This window comes from Scleropages formosus, chromosome 25 (genome assembly GCF_900964775.1).
Source record: "Scleropages formosus chromosome 25, fSclFor1.1, whole genome shotgun sequence".
In the NCBI taxonomy this organism is placed as follows: domain Eukaryota; kingdom Metazoa; phylum Chordata; class Actinopteri; order Osteoglossiformes; family Osteoglossidae; genus Scleropages; species Scleropages formosus.
Window position 1 is genome coordinate 12,356,306 of NC_041830.1, and position 18,134 is coordinate 12,374,439.

Sequence of the window (18,134 nt, forward strand, 5' to 3'; positions counted from 1 at the left end):
TTTAAGAGATATTGTACAGGGGTGTACTCACTTCTACATATCTTGAAGAAAGAATAGACACTTTAGCCGAGCATGATTTGCTGAGGTTTAAATATGAAAAACCCCTCACATTCATGCTGAGCACTAGATGGTATCCTCTTTTGTTTGACTGAATATTAACATGAAAAAAAATTTAAATAGCAACAGCACAAAATACAATACGCGCAAGAGCACATGTAACACAGCCAAAAACAGTCAGTGGCAAAACGGAATATAAACACAATGACTGCAGTCGCTGTGGGATGATGATGCTACAAACTGCCGATGTGTGTGTAAACTACATATGTATTATACTTGTGTGTTATTAATTAACATTGCGATGATGAATAATAACTTTTGTTTTTGTTGCTATTATTACTCTTAAGTATGCCCTTGTCTTTTACATTCCCCAGCTATGTTGAGTAAGGGACACAGCATTTGGTAATTACTTTCTACATATTTAATAAAGGTTTATTTTCACCCTGTCAGATGACACATAACAAAACAAAAATATGTGTGTTTCTGGGAACCCTCGGCGGTAATACACATTTGAAAGCCTATATTTATAGCGTAGCGCAGCCAGTTGGCTCACCTCCATTTCTGTTCTATTTTTGTCTCTTGAAAGGAGAGGTCTGAGACTCCAACAGCCAACAACAGCAAGGCATGCTGGGAAGTGTGCGGTGGCTCCTCCAGGAGGAAGGCAGGACCGGGCCTCTCCCTACGGCAGCCCTGGAAAGTGCTGGAGCGTGAACCGGTGAACGAGTGCACTGCACAGGGAAGGGGGGGTTTGAGCTGTGCTTTGGTGCACAGGCACACATTTAACACGAAAAAAGTCATGGGAAGGATGGAGCAGTTGCACACGGACAGAGGTACACACAGGAAGTGACCAGCAATCAGTGCTGCTGCACTACTGTACAAATGATATATGCTGTATATATGTTTATACACAGTATACAACAGAAGTGAGTACATTCCTGTACAATATCACTTAAATGTCAAATGATTCAAAATTCTATCACCTGACAGTAATTGTATCACTTCTGAGTTGAACAGTAGCGTATTTGCTCTTATGTAAAAGTAAAAACCAACACTTTAGATTTACTACGTTAAAAATACAGACCCCACAGTAGGTACTCAGTACAACAAAAGTTACTACACCTTTCATTACTGAGATTCAAATCTTTTGTTTCCATATCCACCTTTATTTTTGATGACAGACTCAGTCCTTCTCAGCATGGAGGATACCAGTGTTGCACAAATTTCTGGAGAGATGTTCTGCCATTCTTCAGAGACAATTGTGTTGCTCTACCTTTCTTTTTAAAATACCCCATAAAGGTGTTCTGTTGATTCAAGTCAGGTGACATACTTGTCCAGGTCATAGTTTTCACTTAGTTCTTTTTTAGAAACTCTTGCATGATTTTGGCAGTGTGCTTTGGATCGTTATCATGCTGGAATATTCCTCTTCTGCCAGGTTTCTGGAGACTGGGACTCATCTTGTCAGCCAGTATTTTGGTATATCCACAGGCATTCATGGTGCCATCTATAAATGTCATCTCTCCAACACCTTGTGCACTCACGCAACCCCATATCATGACACTCCCACCTCCGTGCTTCACTGTTGGGACTATGCATTCACTGTGGTAGTCCTGGCCAGTATCAAGCCAAAGATGCTGGACACCATCTGAGCTAAACAAATTTCTCTTAGTCTCATCTGACCAAAGAATGTGCTCCCAGTATTCATCAGGCATCTTCTCATGTTCTTCAGCAAAGTTTAATCTTGCAGTTTTGTCCCAAAGAACAAGCAAGGGTTTTTTTCTTGGATGCTGTATAAAGGTTGACGTTATGCAATGTACTTCACACAGTCTGAGCTGTCACAAAAACTCAGATTTTCATTGATAACCCCTGTGCCAAGCCTGAAGCATTTGCCCGTCTGGTTTTCAGCGCTAGATTGTGCGAATAGCGCACTGTCTGTGACATCATTTTAGGAGGACGGCCACTGCGGCTCTGATTAGTGGTACTATGGCTCATTCTAGACCTCCTCATTACTGCTGCAACTGTGTTCAAACTCATTTTTAGTTGGTCACCAATCTTCCTGTATTCTTTTCCATCTTTGTGAAGTCTCACAGTCAGATTTTTCAATTCCTCTGGCAATTCTTTTCCATGTGGAGCCATGATGCAGACATGCAGATAGACACAGCCCATAGGTCCAAAACTGAGAAAGTTCTGGTGTTCACAGGAGAGGAGGATTGAATTTGTCATCAAAACTAAAGGTGAACATAGAAAGTAAAAGATTTTAATCTCAATAAGTGCAAGGAAATCTCAGAAAGGTGTACAGACTCTTGTTGCATTGAGTTCCTACTGTTGGCCCTGTATTTTTAATATAGAAAACCTAAACTGTTAGTTTTTAATTTTACATAGGAGCAATTACCCTACTTGTCAATTTAGAAATAATGCAATTACTGAGAGGTGATGAAATTTTGAATAATTTAAGTGATATTGCACAGGGGTGTACCCACTTCTGTTGTATGTGTGTGTGCGTGTGTGTGTGTGTATATATAAAACCTGTACATGTATATTACCTGTATGTCCATCAACACCAGGTGATAAATCATGTTTTATAAGCATGCCAAGTAGAAATTTTCTTAAAATTTAACTTGAAATTATGACACTCCAATATTTCATTGTAGAAAAAATGCTATATGACATCTTACACCTTCCATAGTGCTGAATTATTATTACTGTTATTATTATTAGTAGTAATAGTAGTAGTAGTAGTATCATAAATGTTCTATGCTGTACAAAACTGAGATATCGAAAATATATGACTAAGAGTGATGGAATATTTTGAAAATACAACAGTAGGAAGTGATGTGATTAACTATATTTATATGAGAACTCTTTGCCACAAGGGGGCGCCAAAAGCAACGTAACCAATAGCACTCGCTGTGTTTGAAATTCCAAGGTTCCAAAAGACAATTGCGGTTTCCATTCATTAATATTTTGAATTCAAATTAAATTGAAAAACGCCAAACATTATTAAATATGACAGATTAAATATGAAAAACGAGAGCATGGATGGAGGAGTGGATACTAATTCAGATGAGCTACCTCTGCATTTAGTTAATAACTTCTGTGCTTGAAAAGTTCATGAAAAACATGACAAAAACAGAGATCTGTTATGAAAATAAGTGATATGGAAGTATGGAACATCTGGAGTCCCGCTGAACACATCTGGCGTGTATTATTGGGCTATAATTTGATTTATAACTTGATTTATATACTCCTCATATTTTTTACTTCTAAATATAAAGTGATTTAGTGACTGCTAAAGCTAATTATATAGTCCAAACATAAGCACGCACTATTGTCCAACTGAGAAGAATGAAATTATATCCATAAATTATTCATAATTCTTTCCGGCATACGATTGTGCGGTAGCTGCTGAATTAATTCAGCAATTGGTTTCAACGCAATTTGCAGGGGGCGTTTTCTTTCTGAACCACAGGGTGGCGCTATAACTCTAAAGATAGGAATTAATCCCTGAAGCACAGCGTGCAGGAGACCTGGTGCTGCGCTGGTCCTGCTGGTGTCTCACAGCCCCAGGCTCTGGGTCCCAGTGCAGATCCTGCTCCATGTGCACTTTTCACAGCAGGGGGCGTAGTGTTTAGAGCTGCTGCAATTGAACTCCAGGTTCAAATCTCACCTCTTGCTTTACCCTAGGTGAAAGTCTTTACTCTAAATTGATTCAGTAAAAAATACCCAGTTGTATAAATGGGTAAACCAGGGTAAATAACAACACTCTAAACTGCATCTGTAAATATAAAAGTGAGCTGGTGGCTAACCTGCTGTGTGGCGGGTGAATGAAGATAATAATATTAATTAGCATTAATTTTTAAAAAAAATTTCTGCATAAGATTGTTTTCTAATATTAACTCCCTCCTCACCACCACACCAACCTTAATAAAACACTTACTTTGTGTTGAGCACAGTTAGAATGACCAAGTTCTTTACATTTGTAAAGTAGTTGCTATGGATAAAACCATTAATTAAATGATAAATTAATAATAAAAAGTTGGTTTCTGCACATTAATACATTTAGCAAACTTCCCTAGGAAATGATAAATAATACACAATGTACTTATATTTACATTTACATTTTTGCATTTATTTATTATTTATTATATTCACAATAATACACTATCTGTGATGAATGCAGCTTAGGTGGGATTTTTGGGGTCACTTGCATCCTTTCAAATAAAAAATGTTGAAATATGATTATAACGTTAATAAATGCAACATCATGAGCAGAGTGGTTATACTTACAAAGACAAACAGAGCAACCATCATTTTCAGGGCTGTGGAAACACTGAAGGCTTTATAATCTTTTTGAATATTTTTAATTTTTAGAAAGAAAGAGCTAATTTGTTGCAATACCCAGAATGTTACACCTCTAGTTTAAGACATATCCAACTAAACCCAATATAAACACACAGATTACGAAAGACTTTATTTATGACTGACAGGAACATTATATTGAAATTGAAAGAATTTTACAAACAAGGTAAAACATGGGTATCCCACCAAATCCTACTTCTGTGATTCACTGTGACCAAGAGTATAAGAAACTTACAGTCAACCCCATGATGACGTGAGGAACATCTGGGTTGCGTTTGTGAAAGCTGACAGTATGATAAAAAGCCACATTGTTAAACATATTGCATATTATTTTACTGTATATGCATACTATACATTATGTATATTATAGGAACATAATCCTCAACCACCCCATCCACAACCATAAATTCTCAGGAAGAAAAAGGCATTTATTGGGAAGGAATGGGCAATTTTTTATTAAAATAATGATCATATATGTCCAAAAGGAACAATCTGAATGTGTTTTTAATGAAATACTACTTTTTTCTTCCATTAGCCTAGGTATTTTAGCTGCATTCAGATGAAGAAAAGCGGCCTATGTAATTTGCAGTAAATGAATATTTATTTTAAAGATCGCAATTAAATGTTAAAAGCTGTTACTGATCACGGATGATGATTAATGGTTTGATCGTTTCCACGGATCAAGCGCAAGTAAAACGGGATATTTTAAATGTGCAGTTTGGATTTCATCCACAAGAGGGCAGTCGCTCTAAAAGCCTATTTTGGTTGGTTGGTGTATTTCACATATTTGACAGTGGTAGAACTCAAAAAAAATAACTTAATCAGAAAATCATACCTGTTCTTTAAGTGAAAATACCCAACAAAGTCTGTTTTAATCCACCGTTATAGTTATTTTACATGAATGGACCTGCACTTACATACTCTATTATAATAATGCCGTGCAAATAGTGTAAACATTGCACTCTACATTCCAGAATAGGTGAACATAAAGCAGTTGTATCTAAAATCATTTATTCTAAAAACTTACCAAAAAATTCTTCATTTGTGTAGTCAAATCCTATTAAACACAGATACATAGAACAGATATTATATGTACTCAGTATTTTCAGACCGAGAACTTTATTTTTATACATATGTGTTCGTTTCATCAATTTTTATATTACTATAATTTAATCACACCCTGTGATGGACTGATGTCTCACCTAAGGTGTTCTCTGTCTTATGCCCTATGCTGTGAGATAGGCTCCAGGCTACCGTGACCCTGCATTGGACAACTGAACTGAACTGAACTATGAATGAATATAACTACAACAGGTTAAAATAAATTAGTCTGCTGTGAGTTGATGGACAGGAGATAAATGGCATAAGATGGTGCTGAATGTGATGGAGAGTTCTCCAGTGGTGCCCCACAACAGTTCTTTTTGCTAATAAATACCAGCTGCATCTTGTTAAAGGGAACCATTAAAACTGAAATGAAGCAGCTTGTTGGAAGCCCCCGGAAATGAGAGAACACTTGTATGGAGAAGCATTGAGTAACTGAACGACTAGAACTGTGATTAACTCCAGTTACGGCTTCTGACCGTTTGTTTTTGAAAGGTTCCACTTTGCCTCATTTTAAATTTTTTTTTTTTTTTTAGTTGACAAAACGGCAGATTTTTAAAAGTTCTGCTGTCCTACTCCTTTATCCTGCCCACATGACCCACCCCCAAGACTTGACACTTTCCATGAATTTACAGCATAATTTACATATTTATTTTTATAGCCTAAAATCGTTACCATCATTTCGACTAGTTATTTAACATAGTTTGTCTTTCAGCTGCCAAAGAAACCCCTATAATTATCTACATCTTAAATTTGAAATGATATTCATGTCTATTTGTGTTTCTGTGGCAGGGCAAAAATTTGTTAAATGAATCCAAATTAGTCCAAAGGCCTGACCAAAATGTGATGTGTTCCATATGCAGGGTCGTAAGTGTGAAGAGTTCTTTCGGTGCTCGTGATCTCTGACTCTGAGACCTCCCAGACTTGGTTAGTTATGCTTGGTTAAGGTGTGACATCCACTCACAGTGCTTACTAGAAACACCTAGAGTATGTGAAATAAGACACGTTGAATAGAATATCATAAAAAACTTGTGAAAATTATCGGAAAAGATGAAAGTGAGTTTTGTAGGAAAATAAGGAAGTCTTAAGAAATACCAGAAGATGATTTGACTTCAGTAATGAAGAGGACTCTATCCACCAAAGGCAGCTACAGTATTCATTCATTCATTCATTCATTCATTCATTCACAAAGACAGTTTGTCCATTGCAGGGTTGTGGTGATCCAGAGCCCATCCTGGAAATGCAGGGCTGAAAGCAGGAATCACCAATCCTTTGTAAACTTACACTACTTATTGCATTATGTTTTGTTATGTAGTGGATAGAGCTGCTGCCTTTAGATCCAAAGGTTGCAGGTTCGATCCCAATGTCTGGCTGTAGTACCCTTCAGCACTTACCCTAAATTGCTTCAGAATAATTACCTGCCTGTATAAATGGGTAAATAATTGTAAGCTTGTCATAACTGCAAATCACTTTGGAGAAACGTGTCAGCTAAGTGAATAAATGTAAATGTTTTGATGACGTTACAGGACTGTCCTGCTCCGTCTGCACATTCCCCACTGAGCTAATTAAGTTAGCAGAGAGCTCCCACCACATCCATGCAGCGTGTGGCCAGTCTCTCCGCTTGCTTACAGCATACGGCCTGCTGTCGTGACCACCTCTCCTTTCCCACAATGCACCCTGTCACTTCCCAGAGGTCTCTGGCTATGAACTGCAGCGGTTTCACGGGGGAACGTAGCACTCGGTTGCTCACATGGTTACTTTTAAACAAACCGACGATGTACTTCCAATTATGCTGGCTTTCCTTTCAAATAAATCTTCATCAAAACAGGATATGAAATGCAACGGGCCTTAAAATGTGTGACGGTACAAATGGATGCTTTGAGTGTTTCTTGTGTAACTGTGATTGTCATGCAGACAAGCCTATAGATACTGAACTAACAGTTTCATCCATTTTTACTTTCTTTGTAGCTGTTTTTAATACATGGTGACATTGACTTTGGACCGTGTGTACAAGCGAATATTAACCGAACAGTTTCAGTGTATTTCTCAGTAAGAGTGTATTAAGACTTTTCCTCTTTCCTTCCATCGATCCATACATCTATCCATCATCATTAACGCCATGTCCAATACAGGGCTGTGCTGGTCCTGAGCATATCCCAGACGCACAGTGTGTGAGGCAGGGCGCATCCTGGATGGGACACCCATCCATTACATGACAAGACTGAACTGGATTCGAACCCATGTCCAAACCTGTGAGGGATCAGTGCTAACTGCTGTGACACCAGGCTGTCCAATTTTCGTTTTGAGCAAAACAATTGTTGCTACATTTTCAAGCATTAACCAGTGTTTAGCATTATTTTTAAACAAAAGTACTGCAGCTCAGGTTAGGTACTTTTCTCGAGGATACATGGACCAATATATGACTTTATTCATCATTATTTCAGGCCAAAACCAAGTTTTGAATGCTGGTTAGCTCGGAGCTTCCAAAAAATGCCCTTTCCAATGTCATTGGTGAAAATCTGTCAATTCCCGTTAGGCCTCCCAGCACACTAGCGTGTCCCTTTGTATGAGAGCCCAGCTCCATGGTCACTACGAACTGCTGGAACTGCAGTTTGCAGAATTTGCACTCGATCGCTGACCTAACAAACAATTATGATGATTTAAGAAAAAAAAAACACTGGCTATTGTTACAACAAGTGAGTGTTACGACATGAAATACAGAACGGAGAAGAAAATGCTCGGTCGGCGAGCGGACACTTGCAGTATTTACACTCGCTCAGCCAGGCCAATGTAAACACCAAGGAACCGGGAACGCCGCTTGACTCTGCTGCGTGTCAACACCTAACGCATCAGCACTTGAGCAAGGCGATGGAGAACCTCCACGTTGCGTCCTTGCCTGGCAAGGAGTCAGTGAAAGATCTAATAGGCCGGTGATGAGAAGACAAAAAGAAACAGATGCTTTATACGTTGAGGGGGTCTGTAATGTCCCAATGTGAGCGAGACACGGGGGATGTGACCCCCCCCACAATGCTGTGTGTTGATGTTCAAAGCTTCAAGTCCGCGTCTTCACAGTATTAACACTTTACTGGAAGCTTCACTGCATTTCCAGCCAAGAAAACAAATGTGTGCTTCAAAGGTGCAGTTTCACGAGAAGAATCTGGACTTCCAGGCATGGTGACAAAAAAAGAGTCCTTTCTGTCACACTCATATTAAAACTGAAAGGAGAGAGAAAACACTCAGCTTGACAAAATCACCCACACACTCGGTGCATTAGCAGCCTTTATCTGGTACGGCATCCTCCGTTGGGTTTCCCTTCGAATGGCAGTTGGAGGGAAAGCACTCGAGGAAAGTTGGGAGGGACGCTCAATGAATTACTCTGGAGGCATAAGAGTCCAAATGCACCCCCCCCCCAAGGACTGTCACATGTTGAAGCCACGGTCACCAATTTTAACAGCCCCTCGCAGCTGCCATATTGCCCAACGACCCAACCGCTCTGCTCATAAATCGCCGTTTCTCCAGGGGGCCAGACGGGTCTGACGTCGTGATATATTCGCGCCAGAGGTTGAAATAGTTTCGTGGCCGTTGACCTGCAAGGCCGAGTAACTGATAGGGACGTGAGCGATGGGGTGTGTTCCCCGCTGCTCTCCCCGCAATGTGGTCTCTGGCCCGCGAGCAAAACCACAGCTCCAGCAGACTCCCTGTAGACGTCCAAGCCGAGCAATTTGATTATTTGTATTACTTCATATCCACCCCTGAGGAAAAAACATATAATTTAATGAGTGAAAAACAGTTTACAGTTACTCTTTTGACAGGCAAGTCAGCATTGGCTTATCATCCGTTCTCTTTCTCAGAAAGTTTATCGTTGGTAGGAAAATGACTGTGCGTACCTGGCATTGTTATAAAATGCACACAATAAAATGCATAGTCTATTGGAAATATTTTTTCCCTCAGCATATGTGCTGCACGCGGTGGTCAATATACATGTACAAGCACAATGTCGACATCTGTGGTAAATGTGAATTCCTGATTTCGTTGTGACACTCTACGTCTTTTTCATTGACATATAATACTGAGCAGAGGAACCTAAATACTCACTGTAAAACCTATTTAATGAAAAATATTTCATCTTTATTGTCACATTTGTCCAGATGCATCTGTCAGTCTAAGGGCTGAAACAGCAAATTCCCAAGAGCTGTAAGGGACCACCTTGAAAAGATCTCACTAGCTTTGAGTAATGCTATTATAAATTGTTAATAAAAAAACAATAATAATAATTTGTATTTACCTGGTGCTTTTGCCCTAAGGGCTGTTTAGAGCCATCAGGTCATGCAAAATCATGTATTCAGTCATTTTCTGTCACCTGCAGCTCACATTATCACCTGGGAAACAACAGCAGTATCATTGAGAGAATTTGCAAAAAATCAAGAGTGTTAATTCAGCTAAGAGTTTGCTTGAAAATCCAAGCATCACATTAACTCTATCGGTGTTGATTTACCACTCGTTGCTACCATGATGTCTGCAGATGTCTGAAACCAGCCGCGCCCCACGGCAGTCCCCTAATTAGCCTCATTCTCCCTCCCAGACTTGTTCTCTGTAATTAAACAAGTGAAAATTCATAAATGAGAAACATGCAAATGGTCAGGCTAATTCCCCAAGACTGTAATAATTTATATAAGTCACCTACTGTCAAACACGTCATTTATTTTGGGTAATGAGGCTTTGGCCACTGCAGTGTTTTGCATTAAGAGATGAGTGGTTAATAATGCAAGATTAACAGTAAGATTTGAGGTTCTTTGTGTTGAGTTCAGGGGCTCTGCTTCAGATCATCTCAAATGAGCATTGGATAATGTGAATGGAAACAGATTTTTGAAGCACTGCCTCCCGCTTTAAGTTGGCCTACCTCTATTGGGGCTGTTGATCAGTGTAAAAGATGAAGGATTAAACGGATTGAATCAAGGCTTTGAGTTTCAACACCCATAATCAGAACGGCTCAGTTGTCATCTGTGTTCCCATCTTTCTTCTTGGGATAATCTCCGGTCGGGATAAAAACTTCCCAAAACTTTATTTATTACCTTCTTTAACCTCATTGTAAGAAAGGCTCCATTGTCCTAAGATCCTCTAATGCATGACAACCAGATAGCAAAAAAATCATCACTCAAAGAAACAAACATGCTAATATCTTTATTTGGTGTTTTTAATATCTGATACTAATGTAGAAGAAAATAGAATGCAAAGTTTCAAACTATTTTGTAATTAAAATCTTTTTTTTTTTTTTCTTTTTTCAGGAGCATCTCAGTGAATTGAGTCTGTCCACAGTACATTAGACTAGAAGCTCCAAGTCTTGATATAAAACACATGGTAAAGTTTTACCAGGGATGGCCTCATTCACAAAGCAATGCTGATAAGAACTGCCTGGAGTCACGGCAACAAACTACTACTATTAAGCAAGGAGGAAACACAACTCATTGTTTTTTCTCAGCGAACCACACTTTTTGGTCCCGCCTGATTTATCCGGGATGATAGTGGCGTTCTGTATTTTGTCCAGAAAACCTTTCAGTACTGCGTTTTCACACGTGTTCAGGAGTTAAAGTTTTTCATGTTACCGACCTATCAGGTAACCTCAGTGAAGGACAAGCATGATTACTTTTTCAGGAAAACAATTAGTGGTGTTTTTTTTTTTTTTCCCCACATGTACCAAATTTATTTTACTTTAAATAGGAAATTGGGATTTATGTGTCTACAAACTTGTGTCCCTTAAGTGTGGTCATACTATAGATATACTGTATATTCATGTATCATAGAGTTAAGTGTATATATATATATATAGCATAAGTCACATTGTGCGCAGTGTGCATCTGTGTATCACAGGGATGTCCCCCCCCTCCCCCCTCGTATGGTTCCAGCCATCCTGTGTACAACTTCTATTAATATTTTTGCTGCCCTAAAACCTAAGTTGCTACACCCTTGATCTGTATTATTTAATGTACGTGGGGAGCTGTGCACATTTAATACAGCTTGTTAAGTTTCCAGAGACTTTAAGCCTTGTTTTGCGAAAGATTTGCCTCAGTGACAATCGTTCAGTTCTACGTACCGGCATAACAAACCTTCACGTGCAGAAAGAAACGCATAAAAACACGAATATGTAAAGTGACATGTTTTGATCATGTTCAAGCAAAGCTGGAGGAAGAAGTTTTTTCCCCCAAATGTGATTTGACACGATGCCGCGCAGTGCTGCGTACGCCGGGACGCTGCGAGTAGAGTAAAAGCTCTCCGTGCGCGTGAAGGATGTGGCACTCAGCCCCCGCCCACGAGCCCCACCCCCCCTCCGGAGGAGCCCCGTGGTGACAGCCGAGCCCTCATCGCAACACACCTCCAGCCCTCAAAGCCCGCCGCGACCGGCGACTGCTCCTCACTCTGCCGATATCTGGAATTTACTTCGCTCCGCACGGTAAACAACAGGAAGTTGTTTCGGTCGAGCGTCTCGAGACGGAGCTCGAGGCAGCGCTGGACAAGAAGCCTCACACAGATCCTCTCTCGCTGGACTGAGTTCCCGCGCGGTACGTCCTCGGCAAACGCTCATGCATCTAAGCGCGCACGGTTTTTATTTCTATAAATTAAATAAACACACGGAAGGACAGGATAGTGGAAATGTGCGGACAGAGGAGGCTTGGTGGGAAACTTCGGCGCTGTTCTACGTGTTTACTACACGTCGCGGAGTTCACGCGTTCAGAGAGTTTGTCGTGCGCGCGGCTCGGTCTCGCGAGTTCCTTCGGAAGCTGTTGAGGCGAGCGGCTTGCTGTCACCTCTCATTTTTGCAGCTCGTCTCACTTTTATTACTTGGTTAGTTGTTCCGTTGTGCTCTGCACCGTCACCGTGTCATTTTAAAAAACTGATTATATAATGAAACTTCGTGGCAAGTTACGTACTGCTTTGTAACTTCAAGACATGATGATCATGTTTTTTGTGACAGACTTCGCCGTGCGTTGTGCAGTACTTTAGTTTATGTCTATTGGAAGAGGGGTTCGGGAACGTTTCTTAACAGTCGCTGTGTTAGACGTAGAGGAGATCAGTTTTCGAGCATTTCAATCGAGTGCCACGCGAGAGAATGTCACGTTCTGCCCGCGTGGAGCCGCGCCACTTGCGGGGGGTTTCGAGTACAGCTCTGCGCTGTGCTCATACCATAGCCCTGACTCACGAGTGCGATCAGTTTGCTTAAGAAAGAAAAGAATAATTACCCGACGCCTGCCTCCAATTATCTGCCAATTATCTGCGTGCCGCGCGCGGCTCCAAGCAGAACTGCACGTGGCGGCGTCGTTCCAAAAGCGTCTGTCGCTGCACGCGCCTAACATGCACTTCTTCTATGACATCAGACATGTTTGTTAGGGTTTCGTCTTAAAACGTTGAGGGTTTACAAATGCCTCGCTCACTCCGAATTAGTTATTAGGATTTAAGTAATTACTTATTTTAAAAAAACTGCAACCGAGTCTAATAGCTGCACAGATGACTGTATTTTTTACTAGGCTTGACACATGATTTGTTTATGATGGCGGACGCTCCGCTCTCACTCACACACACACACACACACACACACCACATGGCTATGTTTGGATAGGGATGATGTTCGATCGCCGTGCAGCACCAACACGAGGAGTTGATGAGCCCGTTGTCATGGCAACGTTTTTGTTTTCTTCGCTTTCCAAAGAGAGCCTACTTTGTATTGTCATCTGGGAGTGGTTATACGATGGGATGTTACAGCTTGTCTGTTTTCAGGACTCACTCACCCTTTCCTTGCTTGTTTTATGCACGTGCTCAGATTTCTGTACATTGTTTTATTTGAACAAACGGAAAGGAAGTTTTTCCAGAGTTTTAGTCACAAATTCACAGCGAAAAGAAACAACATACTTCAAGTTCATTGAGGTGCAAATGTATTCCCCATTCGAATTAATGTTTGCTGATCTGTCACCTTTTTTGAAATTTGTTTGACAGACAATCCTTGGCAAAACTGAAACAGGAATGTATTTCCTGTACGTTACTGCAGTAATACAGTAAATGCGTAAATTGCCACTCATTTCTGATACATGGGTTTGGTCTTTCCATCTGTCAGCATGCAAATTCATAAACCTTCAACAAGTTTGCTCTGCACATATGAAATGTTGGTTGTGTTCTCAGAAGTGTCTATGACTGATCCTTTATACTCACCAGTGCTTAGAAAGATATACATTTTATTAGTTTGTTTGATAGATTCCCTCATGCAGAACAGATGAGGAAATTACTCATTTTCCAGTATTTGCACCTCCTCCAGAAACTGTAAAGAAAAAAAAAAAAAAACAATAAACTGAAAGCACAGAAAACATTACCCTTGTCAGACGTACCCAGCTGGTCTCTTAATTGTTTTTCACTGAACACAGAAGATGATGTTTGGAATCCTGGGTCCTCGGCGATTCTGCGTGCCATGTGGACGAGCAGATTAATTGGCGTGTCAGCGAGAAGCGCAGCTTTTGCTTCGCAGCTTCACTGGGAATGTGACTAATGCAGCATTTGGCTCGATAACCCTCACAACGACTCATTTACTTGTGATGACATGCTGTTGGTTCGATTGCACTTTTTTTGTATGGCAATCGTTCGGGGCTCAAGCCGAGGACGCACGAGATAAACTTGCAGGTCTGTGAAAATAGACCCTTGTAGGTGACAACAGACCCTCATGGAAGTTCCTGCTATGACCACACTCGCACTTCATAAATGTTCCGCTTTACTGTAGGTGAGCTCTGAAATGTCCCAAATCAGTAGTCTGCTCCTCTTTTACCATATCATACTTGTAGCTTATACATCCAGCAACCGATAACTTTTTGTGATATTTTTCAGTGTGAACAATGTCAGTATGGTTCATGCTGTAGGAGCACTGCCTATAAGTTCCTAAATGTTTTCCGTTTCACTTTTTACTCTCTCCTTACTGGTTCTGAAAGGCTTTATGGATTTATGCTTGCAGGCAGGCTTATTCAACTCCACAGAAGAGCAAATGAATGTGTTTTTGAGAAGGTGGTGTGAGATTGTGGGAGGGCCATGCCTGTGGGAGGGGTTGGGCCAAGTGGTGGGGAATTGTAGCTCTATTTGAGCAGGGTGTGGAGAAGGCTCTGCAGTGAAGCCCCACCTGCTGGAGCAGGGCCGTGGTAGATATGTAGAGGGCAACAGGGAGGGGGTTGAGCTCGCAAGAAGCCGAGTTCCATGTGGTATATGGTGCCGTGACCCATCATCCCCGGTGTCAAGTACCTTTGCTCTTGCTCAGCGTGATTGTCCTTTCTTGTGCTACTCCAGGGTCTTGGGGTCCTTGCAGGCGATTGGATAGGCCAGCTTGATGGTCACGCGTTGCCTCCAGCCACAGGGACGAAGGAGCGGCTGCAGAGTGGTTGCAGCAAGCCCAAGAATGGGCTGCCGCTGCCTTTTATGCACGGCTGTAAAACGTATTTCATGTTCTTTGCCTTAGTTGATGTTTTCTGTATTTCTTTGGTTCGATCTGATGTGAGCTGTATTTCGTGGTGTAAATCTGAGTGATGCATTGCAGGGAACAAAAGTCTGGCGAGCAGCCGGCCCAGTTACACCCTATTGCCAGGCATCAGGCAGACACACCTAGGCGTGTGCTTTGCCATGCACAGGTGCCATAAATCTGCCAGGTCGTGACACCTTGAAAAGGAAATAGGGAGTTGCTGCGTGGATGTGTGTGAAACCAGTGTTTGCTCTCACCTTATAGGGACTGGAGTCTTTATGCCCAAACAGTTTGTTTTGTCATAATAAAAAAAGTGTTAAATAAAACTGCAGATCTCATAAACTTGAGACTTGGCATGTTAGAAAACACGAGCAAGACGGAGTGCTGTACGGTATGTGGTGCACTGCGTTCAGGATGAGAGGTCAGACTCAGGCTCAGGCTTGCTTGGGGTTCTGCTCTTAGGTCTCTTGAAGCTCAGGAATTGTGTTTCACCTCCTGAGGTGACCTGCTGGTGATGTCTGGCTATCAGCTCATTGTGGAGGAGATGAATCCATTGGTTTTGCTTGGAGCTGCAGATGGTGGCAAACCCAGGGATCTGCTGAAGGGGGATGTTCTCCAGAAGAAGAGTTGTCAGCAGGGGAGTAGATGGGGCTTCGGAGCAATTGGTTGTGGACGTGGCAGGATGTGTTTGTGTGTGTGTGTGTTTTTGCGTGCATGTGGGCTGACTCAGACACCAGGCTAACCAATGTCAGGGTCTCCCCTCACAGCTGGATGGAGTGCGGAGTGAGGTCACACGCAGTCGGCCGCCGCTGGCCTGACCCGAGCCAGCCGCCATGGTCCCTGCGCGGAGGAACACGCTTAGGCTAAGTGTTCGTCAGAGGAGCAGATATCCTCTTATAAACACATTACATCTCTGTATTACAATCCATTGTTTAGGCTGGGCCTTGCTTGCAGATGAGCCCAGTTATTTATGAAAAGACCCTCTGTGGTTGATTTATGTCCATTTCCTGTGTGGCTGCGGGAGAGGCTATGTCCTCCTTTATCCCCGTTTCTTCAAGGAGGGGCCCTGGGTGGGGTGGGCAACACCTGGGATGGAATGGTGGACTTCTTGTGGTCTGACCTTTCTGGCCATGACTCTGTCCCGGGATGGGAGGACTCAGGTGTATCAGCTGTAGCACCTGTGGCGAGAAAAGTCACCTGGTTTGTGTTTCCACTTCTTGGCCCACGTGTGGATCCTCACTGACAAGCTGATGAGAACATTTGATCCTCTCTCGATCACCTCTTTGAATCAACAATTTCCCTTCATGCCCTTACAAACTTTCAAAGATGTTTTGAAATCCAGAGACTTGTGAACACTGAGCCCCAGGGAGATGAGAGCAGTTTGAGATTTTGTTTCTCCAGCTCTGAGATGGCTCGAGAGCACCAAATTCCACTCTCTTCATTCTGGCACTGCTCGTAACCATCACCCATACCTATAAAATGCATAATGGTTCAAACACATATGGTATGATGGGCCATTTATATTTTGGTTCCTCGTACACGTCAGTAGCACAGACTAGTTAATACTTCTGGGCAGCCTGGGAGCTCTTGCGATTGATGGGAATTGCAGGCCCACGGTGGAGCAAGAGGCCACTCGAGGGGTGTATGATCAGCGTTCTGCAGAAGTCACTCGAGGTGATCGTGCAGATGTCAGCAGGCCTTTTGCTTGTGTGCTGCAATCCAGAGAACTTCTGCAGGTGGGCATGTGCACCTGTGCTCCTATCAGCTCATACTTTACATGGATATACAAAGAGGGTGGGGGCTGCCTCCACAGTCGAGGATGATTCCAGATCCAATGCAGCCCTCAGATTTCCGCCAGCGTGGCTCCTTCCTCCTCCTTTCACTGTTTTATGAAATAAGAAGCTGGCGTTCAAAGAGCCCCTTCCTCTGTTTTGTTCCCCATCTCATTTGGTCGCCTTCTGCTCCCTGTGGCACTAATAACCCAGCACTACCTCTCTAATTCTCACTATTTTTCTTACCCACTTCCTACCACCTTTTTATGTGGATTTTGGGGAGAAGTGCTGATAAATGCCCCCTTAATCCCGGCTCGCGGAGGTGCAGTCTGACGGAGGCTGTGAATCCCCCGGCCGCACCCGTCACCTCAGCTCCCGCTGCTGGGAAGTGCGATATTTGCTGAGATATTCCAAAATGAGCTTCCATCTCCGGCAGCTGTCAGCATCTGAATGGGCCTTTGTCCTCGGCAAGCGCCCGGCCCTCCTCTCCCTGCCGGTGCCGCGGGAATGCAGCGTGTGGTTTCTCTCTCCTCCTGCGCGAGTCACCGGGATGGACCCCGCTATGGCCCGCCACCTGGAGTAGTGTCTTAATCAACTTCTGCGAGTTGAGTCATCCCGCCTCGGGCTACGGTTGCCGCTGACCTCAACGGCAGTGCCTCTGAAGGCGATGCCGCGGTTAGCGCTTCATTTGAGATGAAAATGTCTTCTCGTCAGTCGGAGGGCAAACTGGTACAGTGAGGCCTGTTGTGTCTCCTTCTCCGCTGGCTCCTTCAGTGCGGTAAAGCCATTGTTTATTGTCACAGCCCCTCTGTGGTGCCCCTTCCCCCAGCAGTCCTTTGCTTCCAATGCCGCTAGAACTCAGCCTTACTGCTTTCCCAAAAAAATTGGTCCTGGTCGTCTGCGATCACCCACTTGGGGACCCCCCCTGACCGACGGGGCCTTTCTCTACAAGTTCGGCTTCATCTCCTCCGTTCGTTGACGAGGGAATCGGCACCGCGCTGTTCAGGAAACCCTCTGCTTTCATAGGTGGCTTTCGTGAGATAATCCCACCCAAGCCCGCAGACTTCGGAGTCCTGCTCCCTCTTTGCTCCTTTTCAGGAATTGTGTCCGATCCCTGTCACATTAGCCATAGCTAAATTTAACTGCCTTGGTCTCCCAGTGGGAGGCAGTCCCTTGAAGGAAGGACTTGTTTCTCTTTTGTTAAAGAGGACCCTCGCTGAGTGAAGATCGCTCGATTCGAACAAGGACCAAATGTGCCAGATAATCACGCTCTCGCTGTTTTGTTGTTGAGCCTGACTTGCACACGCCTTATCGCTCTGCTCCACGTTAGGATTATTCTCGGAGGATCAGAACACGCCAAATCCAAA

At 42.7% G+C, this 18,134-nt stretch overlaps 1 protein-coding gene and 1 long non-coding RNA gene across 3 annotated transcripts in view; one reads left to right on the plus strand and one right to left on the minus strand.

Annotated features, from left to right (window-relative positions):
* Nucleotides 1-8,995: 8,995 nt before the first annotated feature.
* LOC108921660 (uncharacterized) lies at nucleotides 8,996-11,958 on the minus strand. Of its 2 annotated transcripts, none has more exons than XR_001965075.1 (3): nucleotides 11,885-11,958; nucleotides 9,800-9,893; nucleotides 8,996-9,266 (listed from the first exon to the last, which is right to left on the minus strand). It is a non-coding gene; the product is annotated as an uncharacterized LOC108921660 (long non-coding RNA). The 2 variants fall into 2 exon arrangements; XR_001965074.1 differs by lacking the exon at nucleotides 11,885-11,958 and adding an exon at nucleotides 10,010-10,109.
* The window catches only part of tgfbr3 (transforming growth factor, beta receptor III), an 81,943-nt gene continuing 75,701 nt past the window's right edge, over nucleotides 11,893-18,134 (plus strand). The window contains exon 1 of the mRNA XM_018731245.2: nucleotides 11,893-12,071. The gene's annotated coding sequence lies outside the window, so the exon portion shown is untranslated. The remainder of the gene's footprint in view (nucleotides 12,072-18,134) is intronic.